Below are 8,010 nucleotides of genomic sequence, written 5' to 3' on the forward strand. Positions count from 1 at the left end.
ATTCACCCTTTTAAATGTGCAGATTATGTTTTAACAAACACAGTCATGTAACCGCCACCACGATCAGGAGTTCCATTACCGCAAAAGTTCCCTTGTGTCTCTTTGTAGTAAACCCGTTCATGCACCCTCAACCCCAGGCAAATACTGACCTGTTTTTATCCCCACAGCTTTGCTGTTTCCAGAATGTCATACAGTCAGAAGCATACAGTATGTAGCCCCACAAGTCTGGCTTCTTTCACTTGGCACAAGGCATTGGAGATTCATCCAAATGGCTGTATCATTCGGTCCTTTACTTTCATTGCTGAGTTGTATTCCACTGCATGCCTATACTACAGTTTATCTAGGCAGAAGTTGGTGGACATTTGGGTGGTTTTCAGTTTCTGGCAATTAGAATTAAATCTGCTTAAACATTTGTGTACAGCTGTTTGTGTGCATGTATTATTTTCATTTCTCCTGGGCAAATACCTAGGAGTGGGATTGCTGGGTTGTATGGTGGTATGTTTAGCTTTACAAAAAAAATGTCAAACTACTTTTCAACGTACCTGTATACTTCTGCATTCCCATGAGCAATTCTCACGTGTGAGAGTTCTGGTTGCTCTGCATGCTCATCGGCACTTGGTACTGTCAGGTTTCTAAAATGTTAGCCATCTTTGGTAGGTATGTAACATTACCTTGTTGTGGTTTTAATTTGCATTTCCCTAATGACCAACGATGTTGAGCAGCTTTTCATGTGCTTCTTTGACCATCCATAGCTTCTCGGTGAGGTGTATGTGTACATCTATTGCCCATTTTTAAGTTGGGTTGTTTTGTTATTATTGAATTGAGAGATCTTTATACAGTCTAGATACAAGTCTTTTATTTGTATTTTATAAATATATTCTCCTGTATAGAATTTTTAAAGTCTCCCTGTCAACATCACTGATGAGAGATCATTACTTATTTCTGAAGTGCTATCAGCAGTTTCATGCTATACTGCTCTCTCTTTGGAGATCCACATGTGACAAATGTTAATTGAACGTATGGCTGAATGAATGCTCACCAGTGTCTCAGCTGAGTCCCGGGGGGAATCGGGCAGTACGCTGACTTAAGGAAGGGACTCATTTGAGAACTCCTTTGGTAGCTACCATTCCATCGTACGTAAAGCCCATCTTCTCTGTTTCCACCGAATTTACAAAGATTTCTTAACAGTGTATCAAACAGCTCTGACACAGCTGTATTCCTCTGTTCCCATCCTCCATTCTTCAACCCCTATGTTCACTCCTCATGGGGTGAGCATGCCAGGCTGTGCTTGCTTCTGGAAAGCCCAGATGTTTTTTGACTTTATTATTTTTAACTGAAATATGTCTGACATAAAATCACTGTGTTAAGGTATACAACATGACTTGATAATTTATATACTGTAATATAATTGCCATTGTAGTGATAGTTAGCTCCTCTATCACATAATTACTCCTTTTTCTGGCTGGTATAATTAAGATCTAGTCTCTTTGCAAGTTTGATGATTATTAATACAACAGTGTTGCCTTTACTCGTATCAGCTCTCTAGGACTTATTTACTACTAGTTGCAAGTCTGTACCCTTAAACAGCATCTCTCCTACCCCATCCCCACAGCCCCTGGTAACCACCATTTTTCTGTTTTTAGGAGTTTAGCTTTTTTACGTTCCACATGTACGTGATATCATACACTACTTGTCCTTCTCTGACTTATCTCATTTAGCATAATGCCCTCCAGGTCCATCCATGTTGTTGCAAATGGTAGGATCTCCTTTTTCTCATGGCTGAACAATATTCCATTGCATACATATGCACTACGTCTTCTCTATCCATTCATCCATTGATGGGCACTTAGGCTGTTTCCGTATCTTAGCTATTGTGAATAATGCTGCAATAAACATGGGGGTGCACATATCTCTTTGATATCCTGTTTTCATTTTCTTTGGGTATATACACCCAGAAGTGGGATTGCTGGGTCATATGGCAAATCTATTTTTAACTTTCTGAGGAACCTTGGTATTGTTTTCCATAGTGGCTGAACCAATTTATATTTCTACCAACAGTATACAAGAGGTCCCTTTTCTCCACATTCTCACCAACACTTCTCATCTCGTCTTTCTTGAAGACAGTCCTTCTAACAGGTGTGAGGTGAAAGCTCACTGTGGTTTTGATCTGCATTTCCCTGATGATTAGTGATGCTGAGTATTTTTTCTTGTATCTGTTGGCCATCTGGATGTCTTCTTCCAGCTTCTCCAGATTTTTCACCTGCAAATGGTTAAGTCAGGCCAAGCAACAACCAGTGGCTGGCTAGTTGTCACTAACTGAGGAGAAGGATAAGTAAAGAAAGCTCTATTTCAGCCTCAGATCTTAGCTAGGTCCTCCAGTCCAGCTAGGAGTTAGTGGGCCTCCAAACGAAATCATTTGACCCCTTTAGCTCTTATTCCCTATTTATCTTTTTTTTTTTTTTTTTTTTTTTTTTTTTTGCGGTACGCGGACCTCTCACTGTTGTGGCCTCTCCTGTTGTGGAGCACAGGCTCTGGACACGCAGGCTCAGCGGCCATGGCTCACAGGCCCAGCCGCTCCGTGGCATGTGGGATCTTCCTGGTCCAGGGCACGAACCCGTGTCCCCTGCATAGGCAGGTGGACTCTCAACCACTGCACCACCAGGGAAGCCCCCTATTTATCTTTATTGATTAGTTTGCAGTGGTGAGGGGCAAATGATTGGAACCTCAAACCTCTAACACATAATTCACTAAGGTTGGTTTGGACTGCTACTTTAATAGGCCCACACTAAAGAAATATGTTCAGGAATAAATCAATGTGAAAAGCATGCTACAAATAAGGGAGCAATTGCGTCGTCTGCATCATTTTGAGCTTGTGTGTACAACCAAAGGAGGTGAGCCCTGCCTAAACCCTCATCCATTCCACCTGGGCCCAGGGTGCGATCACCTGACCTCCAAGTTCTGCCATGAGACTGAGGCTGGACTCAGCTTGTCCAGCTACACTCCTCTGCTACTGAGCCATATCTGTAAGAACACTGAAGGGGTGTGTGGGTTCTCACTCCAACTACCTCGTGAACGAAGGCTGCTCCTAATGTCCTTACGCTTGTTCTTTCTGTATTTCCTGCCTCTTGATTTTTATTAAACTGCTAGACCCTTCAAAACCCACTTCAGATATCAACTCCTCTAACAAGGCTTTCCTGATTCCTCAAAGACGTAATCAATCATTTCACGCTCCGTACTACTTCTGTATTTTACATATTTTGTATATGACAAAGTTGATACTTATAAAGTACTTTCTATGTGTTATGCAGTGTTCCAAGTACTTTACATATATTGACTCATTTAATTTTCATCACATTCTATTCAGTAGATACTCTTAATATTCCTATTTTGCAGATGAGGAAACTGAGGAACAGAAGGTAAACAACTTGCTGTAAGTCACAGGCTTTGAATCCGGTAGCTCTTAAAACATTTTGCCATGTATTTCTACTGCTGCACTTACTACACTATATTGCCATGTATTTGTTTCCAAGTCCTCTTCAACACTGTGAGTTTTTTAAAGCAAGGACCTGTCTCATTTGCTCAGCTCTGTACCTGCAGTCTTATGCTGAGGAACTGCCTTTGTGCTCACTAGGCCATGGCAGAGACCCTCAACTGTGACCGACCAAGTCAGCATCTTTCTCATGAGCCTGGGATTGGACATTCACTGGGCAGTCGAGAATGTAAGCAAATCAAATGCCCTGGCCACCTGCATTCATTCTGGGAAATACCTCATCTGAATCTAGAGCAAAAAAAGGAACTTCATCCCACAAGTAAGAAACTCTAGAACCTGAACAAGAATTGGAAATAAATCTCTGAAGACAAAACAAATCAGGAGAGACTTTGCTGCCCATTAGTTAGAAGTCAAACACAACTTATATGTCAATTATATCTCAATAATAATAATAAGAACAAAGCAAACAAAAACCTCCCAAACATGGGCAGGTGAATTACAGCTTTGGGTAATCAGCAGCACAGCACCCATTATCAACACAGGACAGTTACTAAGAGCCTGCCTGCACTGCAGAGTGCTGCTCTGGGATTTGAATCTGGCAATGCCTCTGACTGCTGTATGACCTTGGTCAGGCTTGTTAACCTCTCAGTGCCTGGAATTCCACATCTATATAACAAGGGTGATAAGAGAACCCATGCTGTTGTAGGGTTGTTAGGATTACATGAGTTATAGGAGTCGAACGCTTAGCACAGTGCCTGGCACATAGTAGGAGTCCAATAAACACAAGCTATTCTTCCTGCTTATGTAGTAAGGTAGGCAGAGAACTGGTGGCATGTAAGGCACATTATCACAAACACCACCTTTACCCCTGGAGCCTGGCATGCAATGGGCAGTCAGTGGGTTTTCACTGAATGAATGAGCGAATAAACAGCTATAGTGGTTGGTAGCCTTTTGTTCAAGGATAAATTAGAATAGCAAAAAGAAGTAATGCTTAAATGTCACGAGGACTAGCCCAGTAAGCACTTTAGTATTCTATTAACAAGACTGATGTATTACAGACATCCACTGTATGTGTTCATAATAATGATTCTTAGGCACTGTATAAATCCTTCTGTGTCTTAGAAATTATCAATGGTTATTTTCAAAGGAGTTTAAAAATTAAGTATATACTACTGCATCCAGATGCTTTAGAAATTGGAAATCCACGTAGAGCATAAATGGCAACATGAATTAACTGGAATATCCTGATGGATTGTAACACTTAGTTCACACTTCTGTGCCCACATGGTGTTATAATCCGTCTACATTCTCTATTTCCAACTAGACTGTGAATGCCTCTAATGCCTAGCACTCTTATATCCACAGCGCCTGGGATATATTCATGGTCAATTAATACTTGCCAAATAAACAGCCACTATGTTCCATAACCCCACCAGATTAAAGTTTTTAGTCCAGCAACATACTCTTTTGGTGTACTTACATTTACAAAACAGTTAAAAACTCTTATCTTCTTAATACCTTTTAAATACAAATTTCAACATTTAAAAATATGGTATACCTTAAGAAATCATTCTTTTTTAAAAAAAACCAAACTTAAAAAAAATTTATTTTATTTTTTATTTTTGGCCACGTTGTGCAGCATGCAGGATCTTAGTTCCCCGACTAGGGATCGAACCTGTGCCCCCTGCAGTGGAAGCACGAAGCCCTAACCACTGGACCACCAGGGAATTCCCAAGAAATCATTCTTTAAAACCCTAAAATTTAAGACTAAATGACTTGACAGAATTTAGTTTAAACTGGAAGCTAGAGTATTGAAAAAGTCCTTTTTAATTTAGATGATTTCTAACAAAATCAGATAAAAGCTGTTAATTTTGTTTTTTCTTTTTTAAATTAAAAAAATTTTTTAACCATTGATAATTAACCAATTATCAGTAACCAATTATTGATAATTATCAATTAACCACTGATAATTCCTAAGACACAAAAGTATAGTTGCTTTTAATTTTCTTATATTAAACCATTAAAGACTTATACTGCTGGTCTGTCAGATGTTACATCATACTATTGGATAATCAGTGGTGGTACCTGCTCAAAGGAAAGGAAGTAGGAAGAAGAAAGGATGGGAGTATGTGAAGAAAACTAATGTTAAAAAGTGACCTCTGCTCCCTCCTCTTACACACTATGAAAATGATATTAGGCTTAGGAACCTGCTCTGGACTCACATAGCAATGAAAACTGAACCAAAAAGATACCCAGCTTACCACCTCCTGGACCGTCACGCAAATGCCAGGGAAAATGGCCAATGCATTGGCCATCAGCTAGTGCCTCGTCCTCCTGTCACATTCCACTGCCATCCTGAACTCCTATGCAGGTCTAAGAGTCCACTCTAAAGCTGCATAACCTACCTGGGTGCTTGAAGTGTAATAGGGATTAAAATGTCAGCAAAAGGAGCTCGACTTTAAAGGAGGGAATGTAATCTTCATCCTGTGGGTAAGGGAGGTTTGGGTGTCTGGATTCAAGCAGGGATGCCAGAGACAATTTGGCTGCCGTTTTGATAGCCCTTTTCCTGGTATGGAGATAAGACTGGGGGGAGGGGGGCATGTGTGGGTTTCTGGGAAAGTATACTCTGGTATTCACTTTACCCCAAGGGTAGAATTCCCCTAAAGAGGGATCAGTACTCATGATAGTATGTTGGGCAGGAAATGGTTCTATAAAATGGACATTATCTACCTCTTACTTAGCACTAATTCTTTTTTTTAATTCAGTTTTATTTTTATTTAAAAAACAAATGGTGCCCAGTTCCTCCAAGACCTTATAACCCAGGAGAGATCTGATTGCATCTGCTGAAGTGTGTCATTACTGAATTGCTGCAATGTGCCTCTCTTATGTGTAATACCTGGTCATTATACTACATATCTCTAGATCGTTTATGTAGTTACATGAGCCTGTGTTACCTACACAATAAAGCAAAGCTTTAATAATAAAAAGGAAGCATTTAGTCAATAGCATAAAATATCTGTAAGAGAGAGTGGTTAACGAGCTTATTAATAAAGTTAATAAGCACATTAATAAAGTTAATATGTTTATGCTCATCAAGTTAACCGCTTGATGATACTGACGGTGTTTACTGTAGAGCAGAAGGGCATCTAGTGATTAGATCTAAGTATATGTTGAATCATTCGTTTCTTTTCATTTCAGAGACATAGAAAAAGATTTTTTTTTTTTTTTGCGGTACGCAGGCCTCTCACTGTTGTGGCCTCTCCCGTCGCGGAGCACAGGCTCCGGATGCGCAGGCTCAGCGGCCATGGCTCACGGGCCCAGCCGCTCTGCGGCATGTGGGATCTTCCTGGACCAGGGCACAAACCCATGTCCCCTGCATCGGCAGGTGGACTCTCAACCACTGCGCCACCAGGGAAGACCCTAGAAATAGATTTTAAACTAGAAAGAACCTGACTATCTCTTAGACAAGAGTAACTGAACAAATACTGTACATGTCATTTCAATGTCTCTGTATATGTGTTCATTTTTAGTTTATAAAGAGGTTATAAAAATAAAATGACAAAACACTATATTAACTGATGTAACAGTGTTTATATAAGGTATACTTCTAAAATTAAAAAAAATAAAAATTATGTCTTAGCACTAATTCTGAGGATTAAATGAGATAATATTTCAGAGCATTTAGGCCAGGCACTGTTTACTCTTATTATCACTAATATGTACCAACAATGATGAAAACAGCTTCAAAGAAAATGTATTCACAGACCATTAGGAACAAATGCAACTCTGCAGAAATCCAGGAGAGCTGCTTCTGTTACAACAGAGCAATACCTGTTTACGTTTTTAAGACATATCACTTTAGATGTTACTGTGGCAACATGTGATTTCAAAGCTTTCCACTGCCCAGCAACTATAATCTTATTACATTCTGTCAGTTAAAATATCCCCAAAGTGGGTGCACTAGTTGAGTTTAACAATCTCATTTGTTACATATGGCCTTCCTGTCCTCTTACGATGTGACATCTTACCAGATGTGTATCTCCCTTATCAGCCTTCCTCTCTCTCCATCTCACAGTGGTTATAAGGGTTTAAGATGTTTGGCTGCCAAAACCATGTTTATCAGGGCAAGAGAATCCTGGAATAAAAGAAAAAGGGAACCCAGGTGGAAGGGAGAGTCTCCTCCATGGCCAATAGCTGTATTTTTGTACTAAATAAGAAAGCGATTTCAAAAAAATTAATCAGGAACGGCACCAGTCAACCACCTAGATTAGCTATCCTACTGAATAGATAACAAGTTGTTTAAGAGACACAAGCAGATACTATCAGGTGTGATGAGGTACAAGGTCACTAAAACAAGCTAAAGAAACCAGGTTTGCAGAAAATACCAAAGCATAGCTTCAAATGAGACAAAGTTCTGCCCTGGAAGCTCTACCAGCAGCCAGCAAGTTCAATCTGGCAGGTGTTGTCACCACAAAAACAAAAGGCAGAGGCAGAGGAGACACAGGTCTGTTTCAGGGCAG

Source organism: Mesoplodon mirus (assembly GCF_964341445.2).
Source record: "Mesoplodon mirus genome assembly, chromosome: 17".
Taxonomy (NCBI): Eukaryota; Metazoa; Chordata; class Mammalia; order Artiodactyla; family Ziphiidae; genus Mesoplodon; species Mesoplodon mirus.